The sequence below is a fragment of the Andrena cerasifolii genome, unplaced genomic scaffold (genome assembly GCF_050908995.1).
Source record: "Andrena cerasifolii isolate SP2316 unplaced genomic scaffold, iyAndCera1_principal scaffold1052, whole genome shotgun sequence".
Lineage (NCBI taxonomy): Eukaryota > Metazoa > Arthropoda > Insecta > Hymenoptera > Andrenidae > Andrena > Andrena cerasifolii.
The window spans coordinates 10,351-28,494 of NW_027485944.1; the positions used below are offsets into that span (position 1 = coordinate 10,351).

At 21.5% G+C, this 18,144-nt stretch overlaps 1 long non-coding RNA gene across 9 annotated transcripts; it reads left to right on the plus strand.

The window, feature by feature from the left end:
• Positions 1–470: 470 nt before the first annotated feature.
• On the plus strand, positions 471–17,828 carry LOC143378201 (uncharacterized). 9 transcript variants are annotated; one of them, XR_013087778.1, is made up of 4 exons: positions 471–6,314; positions 10,896–13,698; positions 14,570–15,277; positions 15,998–17,828. It is a non-coding gene; the product is annotated as an uncharacterized LOC143378201 (long non-coding RNA). The 9 variants fall into 9 exon arrangements; XR_013087781.1 differs by having other exon boundaries at positions 14,570–15,226; positions 17,764–17,828; XR_013087776.1 differs by having other exon boundaries at positions 471–5,748; positions 5,954–6,314; positions 14,570–17,828.
• Positions 17,829–18,144: the final 316 nt, after the last annotated feature.

Consider the following 18,144-nt stretch of genomic DNA (forward strand, 5'->3'; position numbering starts at 1 on the left):
TAGGTGTATAAATAGAGAAAATAGCTAATTAAAAAAAATAGGTAAATAAATAGAGGGAAAAAACGTAAATAAATAGAGTAAACAAAGGAGGTAAAGAAATAGAGAAAAAATAGATAAATAAATTAGAGAAAAAAATAGATAAATAAATTAGAGGAAAAAATAGGTAAATAAACAGAGAAAAAATTTGTAAATAAATTACAGAAAAAAATAGATAAAGAAATTGTGAAAAATAGGTAATGAAGTAGAGAATACAAAGGAGGTAAATAAACACAGAAAATAGGTAAATAAATAGAGAAAAATAGGTAAATAATTTACAGAAAAAATAGGCAAATAAATAGAGAAAAATAGGTAATGAAGTAGAGAAAACAAATCACAAAGTAGGTAAATAAATACAGAAAAAGAGGTAAATAACTAGAGAAAAACAAAAGAGGTTAAATAAATAGAGAAAAAATAGGGAAATAAATAGAGAAAATAGGTAAATTATCTAGAGAAAAATAGGTGTATAAATATAGATAAATAGCTAAATAAACCAAAGAAAAAAGGTAAATAAAACAATAGGTAAATAAATTAAAGGAAAAAATAGGTAAATATCTAGAGAAAAAATAGGTAAATAAATAGAGAAAAATACGTAAATAAAGCAAAGAAAAAAAGGTAAATAAAAAAATAGGTAAATAAATTACAGGAAAAAATAGGTAAATAAACAGAGAAAAATACGTAAATAAATGAGAGAAAGAAATAGGTAAATATATACAGAAAAAATAGGTAAATAAATAGAGAAAAAAGAGGTAAATAAATTGAGAAAAATAGGTAAATAAGTACATAAGAAAATAGGTAAATAAAATAGAGAAAAAATAGGCAAATAAAGAGATAAAAATAGGTAAATAAACTAGAGAAAAAAAGTGTATAAATACAGAAAAATAGCTAAATAAACCAAAGGAAAAAAGGTAAATAAAAAAATAGGTAAATAAATTAGAGGAAAAAATAGGTAAATAAACAGAGAAAAAATAGGAAAATAAATGAGAGAAAATATAGGTAAATAACTAGAGAAACAATAGGTAAATAAATAGAGAAAAATAGGTAAACAAACCAAAGGAAAAAAGATAAATAAAAAAATTGGTATATAAATTAGAGGAAAAAATAGGTAAATAAACAGAGAAAAATAATTAATGAAGTAGAGAATACAAAGGAGGTAAATAAATACAGAAAGTAGGTAAATATATAGACAAAAATAGGTAAATAATTTAGAGAAAACAAAAGAGGTAAATAAATAGAGAAAAAATAGGTAAATAAAATAGGGAAAAATAGGTAAATAAACAGAGAAAAATATGTAAATAAGTAGAGAAAACAAATGAGGTAAACAAATAGAGACAAAATAGGAAAATAAATAGAGAAAAAATAGGTATATTATCTAGAGAAAAAATAGGTGTATAAATATAGATAAATAGCTATATAAATCAAAGGAAAAAAGGTAAATAAAAAAATACGTAAATAAATTAAAGGAAAAAATAGGTAAATAACTAGAGAAAATATAGGTAAATGACTAGAGAAGCAATAGGTAAATAAATAGAGAGAAAGAGGTAAATAAATAGAGAAAATAGAGGCGTATAAATTAGAGAAAGAAAGAGGTAAATAAATAGAAAAAAGTAAATGAATAGAGAAAAAATTGGAAAATAAATAGAGAAAAAATAGGTAAATAAATAGAGAAAAAATAGGTAAATTATCTAGAGAAAAATAGGTAAATAAATAGAGAAAACAAAAGAGGTAAATAAATAGAGAAAAAAATAGGTAAATCATCTAGAGAAAAAATAGGTGTATAAATATAGATAAATAGCTAAATAAATCAAAGAAAAAAAGGTAAATAAAACAATAGGTAAATAAATTAAAGGAAAAAATAGGTAAATATCTAGAGAAAAATAGTTGTATAAATAGAGAAAAATAGGTAATGAAGTACAGTAAACAAAGTAGGTAAATAAATACAGAAAATAGGTAAATAAATAGAGAAAAATAGGTAAATAATTTAGAGAAAAAAATAGGCAAATAAATAGAGAAAAATAGGTAATGAAGTAGAGAAAACAAAGTAGGTAAATAAATACAGAAAAAGAGGTAAATAACTAGAGAAAAAATACGTAAATAAATAGAGAAAACAAAAGAGGTAAATAAATAGAGAAAAAAGAGGGAAATAAATAGAGAAATATAGGTAAATTGGGTAGAGAATAAAATAGGTGTATAAATAGAGAAAAATAGGTAAATAAACCAAAGGAAAAAAGGTAAATAAAAAATAGGTAAATAAATTAGAGGAAAAAATAGGTAAATAAACAGAGAAAAATAGGTAATGAAGTAGAGAAAACAAAGTAGGTAAATAAATACAGAAAAAAGAGGTAAATAAACTAGAGAAAAAATAGGTGTATAAATAGAGAAAAATAGCTAATTAAAAAAAAATAGGTAAATAAATAGAGGGGAAAAAAGGTAAATAAATAGAGAAAACAAAAGAGGTAAATAATTAGAGAAAACAAAAGAGGTAAATAAATACAGAAAAATAGGTAAATTAGCTAGAGAAAAAGAGGTGTATAAATAGAGAAAAATAGGTAAATAAATTAGAGGAAATAATAGGTAAATAACTAGAGAAAATATAGGTAAATGACTAGAGAAGCAATAGGTAAATAAATAGAGAGAAATAGGTAAATAAATAGAGAAAATAGAGGTGTATAAATTAGAGAAAGAAAGAGGTAAATAAATAGAAAAAAGTAAATGAATAGAGAAAAAATTGGAAAATAAATAGAGAAAAAATAGGTAAATAAATAGAGAAAAAATAGGTAAATTATCTAGAGAAAAATAGGTAAATAAATAGAGAAAACAAAAGAGGTAAATAAATAGAGAAAAAAATAGGTAAATAAATACAGAAAAATAGGTAAATTAGGTAGAGAAAAAATAGGTGTATAAATAGAGAAAAATAGGTAAATAAACCAAAGGAAAAAAGATAACTAAAAAAATTGGTATATAAATTAGAGGAAAAAATAGGTAAATAAACAGAGAAAAATAGTTAATGAAGTAGAGAAAACAAAGTAGGTAAATAAATACAGAAAAAGAGGTAAATAAACTAGAGAAAAAATAGGTGTATAAATAGAGAAAAATAGCTAATTAAAAAAATAGGTAAATAAATAGATGGAACAAAGGTAAATAAATAGAGTAAACAAAGGAGGTAAATAAATAGAGAAAAATAGGTAAATAAATAGAGAAAAAAGAGGTAAATAAGTAGAGAAAAATAGGTAAATAAATAGATAAAAAATAGGTAAATAAACTAGAGAAAAAAAGTGTATAAATACAGAAAAATAGCTAAATAAACCAAAGGAAAAAAGGTAAATAAAAAAATAGGTAAATAAATTAGAGGAAAAAATAGGTAACTAAACAGAGAAAAAATAGGAAAATAAATGAGAGAAAATATAGGTAAATAACTAGAGAAACAATAGGTAAATAAATAGAGAAAAATAGGTAAATAAATAGAGAAAATATAGGTGTATAAATTAGAGAAAGAAAGAGGTAAATAAATAGAAAAAATTTAATGAATAGAGAAAAAATTGGAAAATAAATAGAGAAAAAATATGTAAATAAATAGAGAAAAAATAGGTAAATTATCTAGAGAAATATAGGTAAATAAATAGAGAAAACAAAAGAGGTAAATAAATAGAGAAAAAAATAGGTAAATAAATACAGAAAAATAGGTAAATTAGGTAGAGAAAAAATAGGTGTATAAATACAGAAAAATAGCTAAATAAACCAAAGGAAAAAAGGTAAATAAAAAAATACGTAAATAAATTAGAGGAAAAAATAGGTAAATAAACAGAGAAAAAATAGGAAAATAAATGAGAGAAAATATAGGTAAATAACTAGAGAAACAATAGGTAAATAAATAGAGAAAAATAGGTAAACAAACCAAAGGAAAAAAGATAAATAAAAAAATTGGTATATAAATTAGAGGAAAAAATAGGTAAATAAACAGAGAAAAATAATTAATGAAGTAGAGAATACAAAGTAGGTAAATAAATACAGAAAAAAGAGGTAAATAACTAGAGAAAAAATAGGTAAATGAATAGAGAAAAAATAGGTAAATTATCTAGAGAAAAAATTGGTAAATAAATAGAGAAAACAAAAGAGGTAAATAAATAGAGAAAAATAGGTAAATAAATAGAGAAAAAATAGGTTAATAAAATAGGGAAAAATAGGTAAATAAACAGAGAAAAATAGGTAAATAAGTAGAGAAAACAAAAGAGGTAAATAAATAGAGAAAAAAGGGAAAATAAATAGAGAAAAAATAGGTATATTATCTAGAGAAAAAATAGGTGTATAAATATAGATAAATAGCTATATAAATCAAAGGAAAAAAGGTAAATAAAAAAATACGTAAATAAATTAAAGGAAAAAATAGGTAAATAACTAGAGAAAATATAGGTAAATGACTAGAGAAGCAATAGGTAAATAAATAGAGAGAAAGAGGTAAATAAATAGAGAAAATATAGGCGTATAAATTAGAGAAAGAAAGAGGTAAATAAATAGAAAAAAGTAAATGAATAGAGAAAAAATTGGAAAATAAATAGAGAAAAAATAGGTAAATAAATAGAGAAAAAATAGGTAAATTATCTAGAGAAAAATAGGTAAATAAATAGAGAAAACAAAAGAGGTAAATAAATAGAGAAAAAAATAGGTAAATCATCTAGAGAAAAAATAGGTGTATAAATATAGATAAATAGCTAAATAAATCAAAGAAAAAAAGGTAAATAAAACAATAGGTAAATAAATTAAAGGAAAAAATAGGTAAATATCTAGAGAAAAATAGTTGTATAAATAGAGAAAAATAGGTAATGAAGTACAGAAAACAAAGTAGGTAAATAAATACAGAAAATAGGTAAATAAATAGAGAAAAATAGGTAAATTAGGTAGAGAAAAAATAGGTGTATAAATAGAGAAAAATAGGTAATGAAGTACAGAAAACAAAGTAGGTAAATAACTAGAGAAAAAATAGGTAAATAAATAGAGAAAACAAAAGAGGTAAATAAATAGAGAAAAATAGGTAAATCATCTAGAGAAAAAATAGGTGTATAAATATAGATAAATAGCTAAATAAATCAAAGAAAAAAAGGTAAATAAAACAATAGGTAAATAAATTAAAGGAAAAAATAGGTAAATATCTAGAGAAAAATAGTTGTATAAATAGAGAAAAATAGGTAATGAAGTACAGTAAACAAAGTAGGTAAATAAATACAGAAAATAGGTAAATAAATAGAGAAAAAATACGTAAATAAATAGAGAAAACAAAAGAGGTAAATAAATAGAGAAAAAAGAGGGAAATAAATAGAGAAATATAGGTAAATTGGGTAGAGAATAAAATAGGTGTATAAATAGAGAAAAATAGGTAAATAAACCAAAGGAAAAAAGGTAAATAAAAAATAGGTAAATAAATTAGAGGAAAAAATAGGTAAATAAACAGAGAAAAATAGGTAATGAAGTAGAGAAAACAAAGTAGGTAAATAAATACAGAAAAAAGAGGTAAATAAACTAGAGAAAAAATAGGTGTATAAATAGAGAAAAATAGCTAATTAAAAAAAAATAGGTAAATAAATAGAGGGGAAAAAAGGTAAATAAATAGAGAAAACAAAAGAGGTAAATAATTAGAGAAAACAAAAGAGGTAAATAAATACAGAAAAATAGGTAAATTAGCTAGAGAAAAAGAGGTGTATAAATAGAGAAAAATAGGTAAATAAATTAGAGGAAATAATAGGTAAATAACTAGAGAAAATATAGGTAAATGACTAGAGAAGCAATAGGTAAATAAATAGAGAGAAATAGGTAAATAAATAGAGAAAATAGAGGTGTATAAATTAGAGAAAGAAAGAGGTAAATAAATAGAAAAAAGTAAATGAATAGAGAAAAAATTGGAAAATAAATAGAGAAAAAATAGGTAAATAAATAGAGAAAAAATAGGTAAATTATCTAGAGAAAAATAGGTAAATAAATAGAGAAAACAAAAGAGGTAAATAAATAGAGAAAAAAATAGGTAAATAAATACAGAAAAATAGGTAAATTAGGTAGAGAAAAAATAGGTGTATAAATAGAGAAAAATAGGTAAATAAACCAAAGGAAAAAAGATAAATAAAAAAATTGGTATATAAATTAGAGGAAAAAATAGGTAAATAAACAGAGAAAAATAGTTAATGAAGTAGAGAAAACAAAGTAGGTAAATAAATACAGAAAAAGAGGTAAATAAACTAGAGAAAAAATAGGTGTATAAATAGAGAAAAATAGCTAATTAAAAAAAATAGGTAAATAAATAGATGGAAAAAAGGTAAATAAATAGAGTAAACAAAGGAGGTAAATAAATAGAGAAAAATAGGTAAATAAATAGAGAAAAAAGAGGTAAATAAGTAGAGAAAAATAGGTAAATAAATAGATAAAAAATAGGTAAATAAACTAGAGTAAAAAAGTGTATAAATACAGAAAAATAGCTAAATAAACCAAAGGAAAAAAGGTAAATAAAAAAATAGGTAAATAAATTAGAGGAAAAAATAGGTAACTAAACAGAGAAAAAATAGGAAAATAAATGAGAGAAAATATAGGTAAATAACTAGAGAAACAATAGGTAAATAAATAGAGAAAAATAGGTAAATAAATAGAGAAAATATAGGTGTATAAATTAGAGAAAGAAAGAGGTAAATAAATAGAAAAAATTTAATGAATAGAGAAAAAATTGGAAAATAAATAGAGAAAAAATATGTAAATAAATAGAGAAAAAATAGGTAAATTATCTAGAGAAATATAGGTAAATAAATAGAGAAAACAAAAGAGGTAAATAAATAGAGAAAAAAATAGGTAAATAAATACAGAAAAATAGGTAAATTAGGTAGAGAAAAAATAGGTGTATAAATACAGAAAAATAGCTAAATAAACCAAAGGAAAAAAGGTAAATAAAAAAATAGGTAAATAAATTAGAGGAAAAAATAGGTAAATAAACAGAGAAAAAATAGGAAAATAAATGAGAGAAAATATAGGTAAATAACTAGAGAAACAATAGGTAAATAAACAGAGAAAAATAGGTAAACAAACCAAAGGAAAAAAGATAAATAAAAAAATTGGTATATAAATTAGAGGAAAAAATAGGTAAATAAACAGAGAAAAATAATTAATGAAGTAGAGAATACAAAGTAGGTAAATAAATACAGAAAAAAGAGGTAAATAACTAGAGAAAAAATAGGTAAATGAATAGAGAAAAAATAGGTAAATTATCTAGAGAAAAAATTGGTAAATAAATAGAGAAAACAAAAGAGGTAAATAAATAGAGGGGAAAAAAGGTAAATAAATACAGAAAACAAAGGAGGTAAATAAATAGAGAAAAATAGGTAAATAAATTAGAGAAAAAAATAGATAAATTAATTAGAGAAAAAATAGGTAAATAAACACAGAACAAATTTGTAAATAAATTAGAAAAAAAATATATAAAGAAATTGTGAAAAATAGGTAATGAAGTAGAGAGAACAAAGTAGGTAAATAAATACAGAAAAAAGAGGTAAATAACTAGAGAAAAAATAGGTAAATAAATAGAGAAAAACAGGTAAATAAATAGAGAAAATATAGGTGTATAAATTAGAGAAAGAACGAGGTAAATAAATAGAAAAAATTAAATGAATAGAGAAAAAATTGGAAAATAAATAGAGAAAAATGGGTAAATAAATATAGAAAAAATAGGTAAATTATCTAGAGAAAAAATAGGTAAATAAATAGAGAAAACAAAAGAGGTAAATAAATAGAGAAAAAAATAGGTAAATAAATACAGAAAAATAGGTAAATTAGGTAGAGAAAAAATAGGTGTATAAATAGAGAAAAATAGGTAAATAAATAGAGAAAAAAGAGGTAAATAAGTAGAGAAAAATAGGTAAATAAATAGATAAAAAATAGGTAAATAAACTAGAGAAAAAAAGTGTATAAATACAGAAAAATAGCTAAATAAACCAAAGGAAAAAAGGTAAATAAAAAAATAGGTAAATAAATTAGAGGAAAAAATAGGTAAATAAACAGAGAAAAAATAGGAAAATAAATGAGAGAAAATATAGGTAAATAACTAGAGAAACAATAGGTAAATAAATAGAGAAAAATAGGTAAACAAACCAAAGGAAAAAAGATAAATAAAAAAATTGGTATATAAATTAGAGGAAAAAATAGGTAAATAAACAGAGAAATATAATTAATGAAGTAGAGAATACAAAGTAGGTAAATAAATACAGAAAAAAGAGGTAAATAACTAGAGAAAAAATAGGTAAATGAATAGAGAAAAAATAGGTAAATTATCTAGAGAAAAAATTGGTAAATAAATAGAGAAAACAAAAGAGGTAAATAAATAGAGGGGAAAAAAGGTAAATAAATACAGAAAACAAAGGAGGTAAATAAATAGAGAAAAATAGGTAAATAAATTAGAGAAAAAAATAGATAAATTAATTAGAGAAAAAATAGGTAAATAAACACAGAACAAATTTGTAAATAAATTAGAAAAAAAATAGATAAAGAAATTGTGAAAAATAGGTAATGAAGTAGAGAGAACAAAGTAGGTAAATAAATACAGAAAAAAGAGGTAAATAACTAGAGAAAAAATAGGTAAATAAATAGAGAAAAACAGGTAAATAAATAGAGAAAATATAGGTGTATAAATTAGAGAAAGAACGAGGTAAATAAATAGAAAAAATTAAATGAATAGAGAAAAAATTGGAAAATAAATAGAGAAAAATGGGTAAATAAATATAGAAAAAATAGGTAAATTATCTAGAGAAAAAATAGGTAAATAAATAGAGAAAACAAAAGAGGTAAATAATTAGAGAAAACAAAAGAGGTAAATAAATACAGAAAAATAGGTAAATTAGCTAGAGAAAAAATAGGTGTATAAATAGAGAAAAATAGGTAAATAAACCAAAGAAAAAAAGTTAAATAAAAAATAGGTAAATAAATTAGAGGAAAAAATAGGTAAATAAACAGAGAAAAATACGTAAATAAATGAGAGAGAAAAATAGGTAAATATATAGAGAAAAATAGGTAAATAAATAGAGAAAAAGTAGGTGTATAAATAGAGAAAATAGCTAATTAAAAAAATAGGTAAATAAATAGAGGGAAAAAACGTAAATAAATAGAGTAAACAAAGGAGGTAAAGAAATAGAGAAAAAATAGATAAATAAATTAGAGAAAAAAATAGATAAATAAATTAGAGGAAAAAATAGGTAAATAAACAGAGAAAAAATTTGTAAATAAATTACAGAAAAAAATAGATAAAGAAATTGTGAAAAATAGGTAATGAAGTAGAGAATACAAAGGAGGTAAATAAACACAGAAAATAGGTAAATAAATAGAGAAAAATAGGTAAATAATTTACAGAAAAAATAGGCAAATAAATAGAGAAAAATAGGTAATGAAGTAGAGAAAACAAAGTAGGTAAATAAATACAGAAAAAGAGGTAAATAACTAGAGAAAACAAAAGAGGTAAATAAATAGAGAAAAAATAGGGAAATAAATAGAGAAAAATAGGTAAATTATCTAGAGAAAAATAGGTGTATAAATATAGATAAATAGCTAAATAAACCAAAGAAAAAAGGTAAATAAAACAATAGGTAAATAAATTAAAGGAAAAAATAGGTAAATATCTAGAGAAAAAATAGGTAAATAAATAGAGAAAAATACGTAAATAAAGCAAAGAAAAAAAGGTAAATAAAAAAATAGGTAAATAAATTACAGGAAAAAATAGGTAAATAAACAGAGAAAAATACGTAAATAAATGAGAGAAAGAAATAGGTAAATATATACAGAAAAAATAGGTAAATAAATAGAGAAAAAAGAGGTAAATAAATTGAGAAAAATAGGTAAATAAGTACATAAGAAAATAGGTAAATAAAATAGAGAAAAAATAGGCAAATAAAGAGATAAAAATAGGTAAATAAACTAGAGAAAAAAAGTGTATAAATACAGAAAAATAGCTAAATAAACCAAAGGAAAAAAGGTAAACAAAAAAATAGGTAAATAAATTAGAGGAAAAAATAGGTAACTAAACAGAGAAAAAATAGGAAAATAAATGAGAGAAAATATAGGTAAATAACTAGAGAAACAATAGGTAAATAAATAGAGAAAAATAGGTAAATAAATAGAGAAAATATAGGTGTATAAATTAGAGAAAGAAAGAGGTAAATAAATAGAAAAAATTTAATGAATAGAGAAAAAATTGGAAAATAAATAGAGAAAAAATATGTAAATAAATAGAGAAAAAATAGGTAAATTATCTAGAGAAATATAGGTAAATAAATAGAGAAAACAAAAGAGGTAAATAAATAGAGAAAAAAATAGGTAAATAAATACAGAAAAATAGGTAAATTAGGTAGAGAAAAAATAGGTGTATAAATAGGGAAAAATAGCTAAATAATTCAAGGGAAAAAAGGTAAATAAAAAAATAGGTAAATAAATTACAGGAAAAAATGGGTAACTAAATAGAGAAGAAATAGGTAACTAAATGAGAGAAAAAAATAGGTAAATATCTAGCGAAAAAATAGGTAAATAAATAGAGAAAAAGTAGGAAAATATAATAGAGAAAAAGTAGGTAAATAAACAGAGAAAAAATAGGTAAATAAATTAGAGAAAAAAATAGATAAAGAAATAGTGAAAAATAGGTAATGAAGTAGAGAATACAAAGGAGGTAAATAAAAACAGAAAATAGGTAAATAAATAGAGAAAAATAGGTAAATAATTTAGAGAAAAAAATAGATAAAGAAATAGTGAAAAATAGGTAATGAAGTAGAGAATACAAAGGAGGTAAATAAATACAGAAAGTAGGTAAATAAATAGACAACAATAGGTAAATAATTTAGAGAGGAAAATAGGCAAATAAATAGAGAAAAATAGGTAATGAAGTACAGAAAACAAAGTAGGTAAATAAATACAGAAAAAAGAGGTAAATAACTAGAGAAAAAATCGGTAAATAATTAGAGAAAACAAAAGAGGTAAATAAATAGAGAGAAATAGGTAAATTATCTAGAGAAAAATAGGTAAATAAATAGAGAAAAATAGGTAAATTATCTAGAGAAAAATAGGTAAATAAATAGAGAAAACAAAAGAGGTAAATAAATAGAGAAAAAATAGGTAAATAAATACAGAAAAATAGGTAAATTAGGTAGAGAAAAAATAGGTGTATAAATAGAGAAAAATAGGTAATGAAGTACAGAAAACAAAGTAGGTAAATAACTAGAGAAAAAATAGGTAAATAAATAGAGAAAACAAAAGAGGTAAATAAATAGAGAAAAATAGGGAAATAAATAGAGAAAAATAGGTAAATCATCTAGAGAAAAAATAGGTGTATAAATATAGATAAATAGCTAAATAAATCAAAGAAAAAAAGGTAAATAAAACAATAGGTAAATAAATTAAAGGAAAAAATAGGTAAATATCTAGAGAAAAAATAGGAAAATAAATAGAGAAAAATACGTAAATAAACCAAAGAAAAAAAGGTAAATAAAAAAATAGGTAAATAAATTAGAGGAAAAAATAGGTAAATAAACAGAGAAAAATACGTAAATAAATGAGAGAAAGAAATAGGTAAATATATACAGAAAAAATAGGTAAATAAATAGAGAAAAAAGAGGTAAATAAATTGAGAAAAATAGGTAAATAAGTACATAAGAAAATTGGTAAATAAAATAGAGAAAAAATAGGCAAATAAATAGATAAAAATAGGTAAATAAACTAGAGAAAAAATAGGTGTATATATAGAGAAAAATAGCTAAATAATTGAAGGGAAAAAAAGGTAAATAAAAAAATAGGTAAATAAATTACAGGAAAAAATGGGTAACTAAATAGAGAAGAAATAGGTAACTAAATGAGAGAAAAAATAGGTAAATATCTAGCGAAAAAATAGGTAAATAAATAGAGAAAAAGTAGGTAAATATAATAGAGAAAAAAATAGATAAAGAAATAGTGAAAAATAGGTAATGAAGTAGAGAATACAAAGGAGGTAAATAAAAACAGAAAATAGGTAAATAAATAGAGAAAAATAGGTAAATAATTTAGAGAAAAAAATAGATAAAGAAATAGTGAAAAATAGGTAATGAAGTAGAGAATACAAAGGAGGTAAATAAAAACAGAAAATAGGTAAATAAATAGAGAAAAATAGGTAAATAATTTAGAGAAAAAAATAGATAAAGAAATAGTGAAAAATAGGTAATGAAGTAGAGAATACAAAGGAGGTAAATAAATACAGAAAGTAGGTAAATAAATAGACAACAATAGGTAAATAATTTAGAGAGGAAAATAGGCAAATAAATAGAGAAAAATGGGTAATGAAGTACAGAAAACAAAGTAGGTAAATAAATACAGAAAAAAGAGGTAAATAACTAGAGAAAAAATAGGTAAATAATTAGAGAAAACAAAAGAGGTAAATAAATAGAGAAAAAATAGGTTAATAAAATAGGGAAAAATAGGTAAATAAACAGATAAAAATAGGTAAATAAGTAGAGAAAACAAAAGAGGTAAATAAATAGAGAAAAATAGGAAAATAAAAAGAGAAAAAATAGGTATATTATCTAGAGAAAAAAAGTGTATAAATACAGAAAAGTAGCTAAATAAACCAAAGGAAAAAAGGTAAATAAAAAAATAGGTATATAAATCAGAGGAAAAAATAGGTAAATAAACAGAGAAAAAATAGGAAAATAAATGAGAGAAAATATAGGTAAATAACTAGAGAAACAATAGGTAAATAAATAGAGAAATATGGGTAAACAAACCAAGTGATAAAAGATAAATAAAAAAATTGGTATATAAATTAGAGGAAAAAATAGGTAAATAAACAGAGAAAAAATAGGAAAATAAATGAGAGAAAATATAGGTAAATAACTAGAGAAACAATAGGTAAGTAAATAGAAAAAAATAGGCAAATAATTAGAGAAAAATAGGTAATGAAGTAGAGAAAACAAAGTAGGTAAATAAATACAGAAAAAAGAGGTAAATAACTAGAGAAAAAATAGTTAAGTAAATAGAGAAAACAAAAGAGGTAAATAAATAGAGAAATATAGGTAAATAAAATAGTGAAAAATAGGTAAATAAATAGAGAAAAATAGGTAAATAAAATAGGGAAAAATTGGTAAATAAACAGAGAAAAATAGGTAAATAAGTAGAGAAAACAAAAGAGGTAAACAAATAAAGAAAAAATAGGAAAATAAATAGAGAAAAAATAGGTAAATTATCTGGAGAAAAAATGGGTGTATAAATAGAGATAAATAGCTAAATATATCAAAGAAAAAAAGGTAAATAAAAAAATATGTAAAGAAACTAGAGGAAAAAATAGGTAAATTAGTGAGAAAGAAAAATGCGTAAATAACTAGAGAAAAAAATGGTAACTAAATAGAGTAAAATAGGTAAATAAATAGAGAAAAATAGGTAAATAAAATAGGGAAACATAGGGAAATAAACAGAGAAAAAATAGGAAAATAAATGAGAGAAAATATAGGTGTATAAATTAGAGAAAGAAAGAGGTAAATAAATAGAAGAAAGTAAATGAACAGAGAAAAAATTGGAAAATAAATAGAGAAAAAATAAGTAAATAAATAGAGAAAAAATAGGTAAATTATCTAGAGAAAAATAGGTAAATAAATAGAGAAAACAAAAGAGGTAAATAAATAGAGAAAAAAATAGGTAAATAAATACAGAAAAATAGGTAAATTAGGTAGAGAAAAAATAGGTGTATAAATAGAGAAAAATAGGTAAATAAACCAAAGGAAAAAAGATAAATAAAAAAATTGGTATATAAATTAGAGGAAAAAATAGGTAAATAAACAGAGAAAAATAGTTAATGAAGTAGAGAATACAAAGGAGGTAAAAAAATTCAAAAAAGAGGTAAATAAACTAGAGAAAAAATAGGTGTATAAATAGAGAAAAATAGCTAATTAAAAAAAATAGGTAAATAAATAGATGGAAAAAAAGTTAAATAAATAGAGAAAACAAAGGAGGTAAATAAATAGAGAAAAATAGGTAAATACATAGAGAAAAAAGGGGTAAATAAGTAGAGAAAAATAGGTAAATAAATAGATAAAAAATAGGTACATAAACTAGAGAAAAAAGTGTATAAATACAGAAAAATAGCTAAATAAACCAAAGGAAAAAAGGTAAATAAAAAAATAGGTAAATAAATTAGAGGAAAAAATAGGTAAATAAACAGAGAAAAAATAGGAAAATAAATGAGAGAAAATATAGGTAAATAACTAGAGAAACAATAGGTAAATAAATAGAGAAATATAGGTAAACAAACCAAGTGAAAAAAGATAAATAAAAAAATTGGTATATAAATTAGAGGAAAAAATAGGTAAATAAACAGAGAAAAATAGTTAATGAAGTAGAGAAAACAAAGTAGGTAAATAAATACAGAAAAGAGAGGTAAATAAACAAGAGAAAAATAGGTGTATAAATAGAGAAAAATAGCTAATTAAAAAAATAGGTAAATAAATAGATGGAAAAAAAGGTAAATAAATAGAGAAAACAAAGGAGGTAAATAAATAGAGAAAAATAGGTAAATAAATAGAGAAAAAAGAGGTAAATAAATAGAGAAAAATAGGTAAATAAATAGATAAAAAATAGGTAAATAAACTAGAGAAAGAAAGTGTATAAATACAGAAAAATAGCTAAATAAACCAAAGGAAAAAGGTAAATAAACAAATAGGTAAATAAATTAGAGGAAAAAATAGGTAACTAAACAGAGAAAAATAAGGAAAATAAATGAGAGAAAATATAGGTAAATAACTAGAGAAACAATAGGTAAGTAAATAGAAAAAATAGGCAAATAAATAGAGAAAAATAGGTAATGAAGTAGAGAAAACAAAGTAGGTAAATAAATACAGAAAAAAGAGGTAAATAACTAGAGAAAAAATAGTTAAGTAAATAGAGAAAACAAAAGAGGTAAATAAATAGAGAAAAAAAGGTAAATAAATAGAGAAAAAATAGGTAAATAAAATAGGGAAAAATAGGTAAATAAACAGAGAAAAATAGGTAAATAAGTAGAGAAAACAAAAGAGGTAAACAAATAAAGAAAAAATAGGAAAATAAATAGAGAAAAATAGGTAAATTATCTGGAGAGAAAATGGGTGTATAAATAGAGATAAATAGCTAAATATATCAAAGAAAAAAAGGTAAATAAAAAAATATGTAAAGAAATTAGAGGAAAAAATAGGTAAATTAGTGAGAAAGAAAAATGCGTAAATAACTAGAGAAAACAAAACAGGTAAATAAATAGAGAAAAATAGGAAAATAAATAGAGAAAAAATAGGTAAATTATCTAGAGAAAAAATAGGTGTATAAATATAGATAAGTAGCTAAATAAATCAAAAAAAAAGGTAAATAAAAAAATAGGTAAATAAATTAGAGAAAAAATAGGTAAATTATCTAGAGAAAAAATAGGTGTATAAATATAGATAAATAGCTACATAAATCAAAGAAAAAAAGGTAAATAAAAAAATAGGTAAATAAATTAAAGGAAAAAATAGGTAAATAAACAGAGAAAAAATAGGAAAATAAATGAGAGAAAATATAGGTAAATGACTAGAGAAACAATAGGTAAATAAATAGAGAAAAAATATTTAAATTATCTACAGAAAAATAGGTAAATAAATAGAGAAAACAAAAGAGGTAAATAAATAGAGAAAAATAGGTAAATAAATAGAGAAAAAATAGGTTAATAAAATAGGGAAAAATAGGTAAATAAACAGAGAAAAATAGGTAAATAAGTAGAGAAAATATAGGTAAATGACTAGAGAAGCAATAGGTAAATAAATAGAGAGAAATAGGTAAATAAATAGAGGAAATATAGGTGTATAAATTAGAGAAAGAAAGAGGTAAATAAATAGAAAAAAGTAAATGAATAGAGAAAAAATTGGAAAATAAATAGAGAAAAAATAGGTAAATAAATAGAGAAAAAATAGGTAAATTATCTAGAGAAAAATAGGTAAATAAATAGAGAAAACAAAAGAGGTAAATAATTAGAGAAAAAAATAGGTAAATAAATACAGAAAAATAGGTAAATTAGGTAGAGAAAAAATAGGTGTATAAATAGAGAAAAATAGGTAAATAAACCAAAGGAAAAAAGATAAATAAACAAATAGGTAAATAAATTAGAGGAAAAAATAGGTAACTAAACAGAGAAAAAATAGGAAAATAAATGAGAGAAAATATAGGTAAATAACTAGAGAAACAATAGGTAAATAAATAGAGAAATATAGGTAAACAAACCAAGGGAAAAAAGATAAATAAAAAAATTGGTATATAAATTAGAGGAAAAAATAGGTAAATAAACAGAGAAAAATAGTTAATGAAGTAGAGAAAACAAAGTAGGTAAATAAATACAGAAAAAAGAGGTAAATAAACAAGAGAAAAATAGGTGTATAAATAGAGAAAAATAGCTAATTAAAAAAAATAGGTAAATAAATAGATAAAAAATAGGTAAAAAACTAGAGAAAAAAGTGTATAAATACAGAAAAATAGCTAAATAAACCAAAGGAAAAAAGGTAAATAAAAAAATAGGTAAATAAATTAGAGGAAAAAATAGGTAAATAAACAGTGAAAAATAGGAAAATAAATGAGAGAAAATATAGGTAAATAACTAGAGAAACAATAGGTAAATAAATAGAGAAAAATAGGTAAACAAACCAAAGGAAAAAAGATAAATAAAAAAATTGGTATATAAATTAGAGGAAAAAATAGGTAAATAAACAGAGAAAAATAGTTAATGAAGTAGAGAAAACAAAGTAGGTAAATAAATACAGAAAAAAGAGGTAAATAAACAAGAGAAAAATAGGTCTATAAATAGAGAAAAATAGCTAATTAAAAAAAATAGGTAAATAAATAGATGGAAAAAAGGTAAATAAATAGAGAAAACAAAGGAGGTAAATAAATAGAGAAAAATAGGTAAATAAATAGAGAAAAAAGAGGTAAATAAGTAGAGAAAAATAGGTAAATAAATAGATAAAAAATAGGTAAATAAACTGGAGAAAAAAAGTGTATAAATACAGAAAAATAGCTAAATAAACCAAAGGAAAAAAGGTAAATAAACAAATAGGTAAATAAATTAGAGGAAAAAATAGGTAACTAAACAGAGAAAAATAGGAAAATTAATGAGAGAAAATATAGGTAAATAACTAGAGAAACAATAGGTAAATAAATAGGGAAAAATAGGTAAATTGGGTAGAGAAAAAATAGGTGTATAAATAGAGAAAAATAGGTAAATAAACCAAAGGAAAAAAGGTAAATAAAAAATAGGTAAATAAATTAGAGGAAAAAATAGGTAAATAAACAGAGAAAAATAGGTAATGAAGTAGAGAAAACAAAGTAGGTAAATAAATACAGAAAAAAGAGGTAAATAAACTAAAGAAAAAATAGGTGTATAAATACAGAAAAATAGCTAAATAATTCAAGGGAAAAAAGGTAAATGAAAAAATAGGTAAATAAATTACAGGAAAAAATGGGTAACTAAATAGAGAAGAAATAGGTAACTAAATGAGAGAAAAAAATAGGTAAATATCTAGCGAAAAAATATGTAAATAAATAGAGAAAAAGTAGGGAAATATAATAGAGAAAAAGTAGGTAAATAAACAGAGAAAAAATAGGTAAATAAATTAGAGAAAAAATAGGTGTATACATAGAGATAAATAGCTAAATAAATCAAAGAAAAAAGGTAAATAAAAAAATGGGTAAAGAAATTAGAGGAAAAAATAGGTAAATAACTAGAGAAAATATAGGTAAATGACTAGAGAAACAATAGGTAAATAAATAGAGAGAAATAGGTACATAAATAGAGAAAATATAGGTGTATAAATTAGAGAAAGGAAGAGGTAAATAAATAGAAAAAAGTAAATGAATAGAGAAAAAATTGGAAAATAAATAGAGAAAAAATAGGTAAATAAATAGAGAAAAAATAGGTAAATTGTCTAGAGAAAAATAGGTAAATAAATAGAGAAAACAAAAGAGGTAAATAAATAGAGAAAAATAGGTAAATAAATAGAGAAAAAATAGGTTAATAAAATAGGGAAAAATAGGTAAATAAACAGAGAAAAATAGGTAAATAAGTAGAGAAAACAAAAGAGGTAAATAAATAGA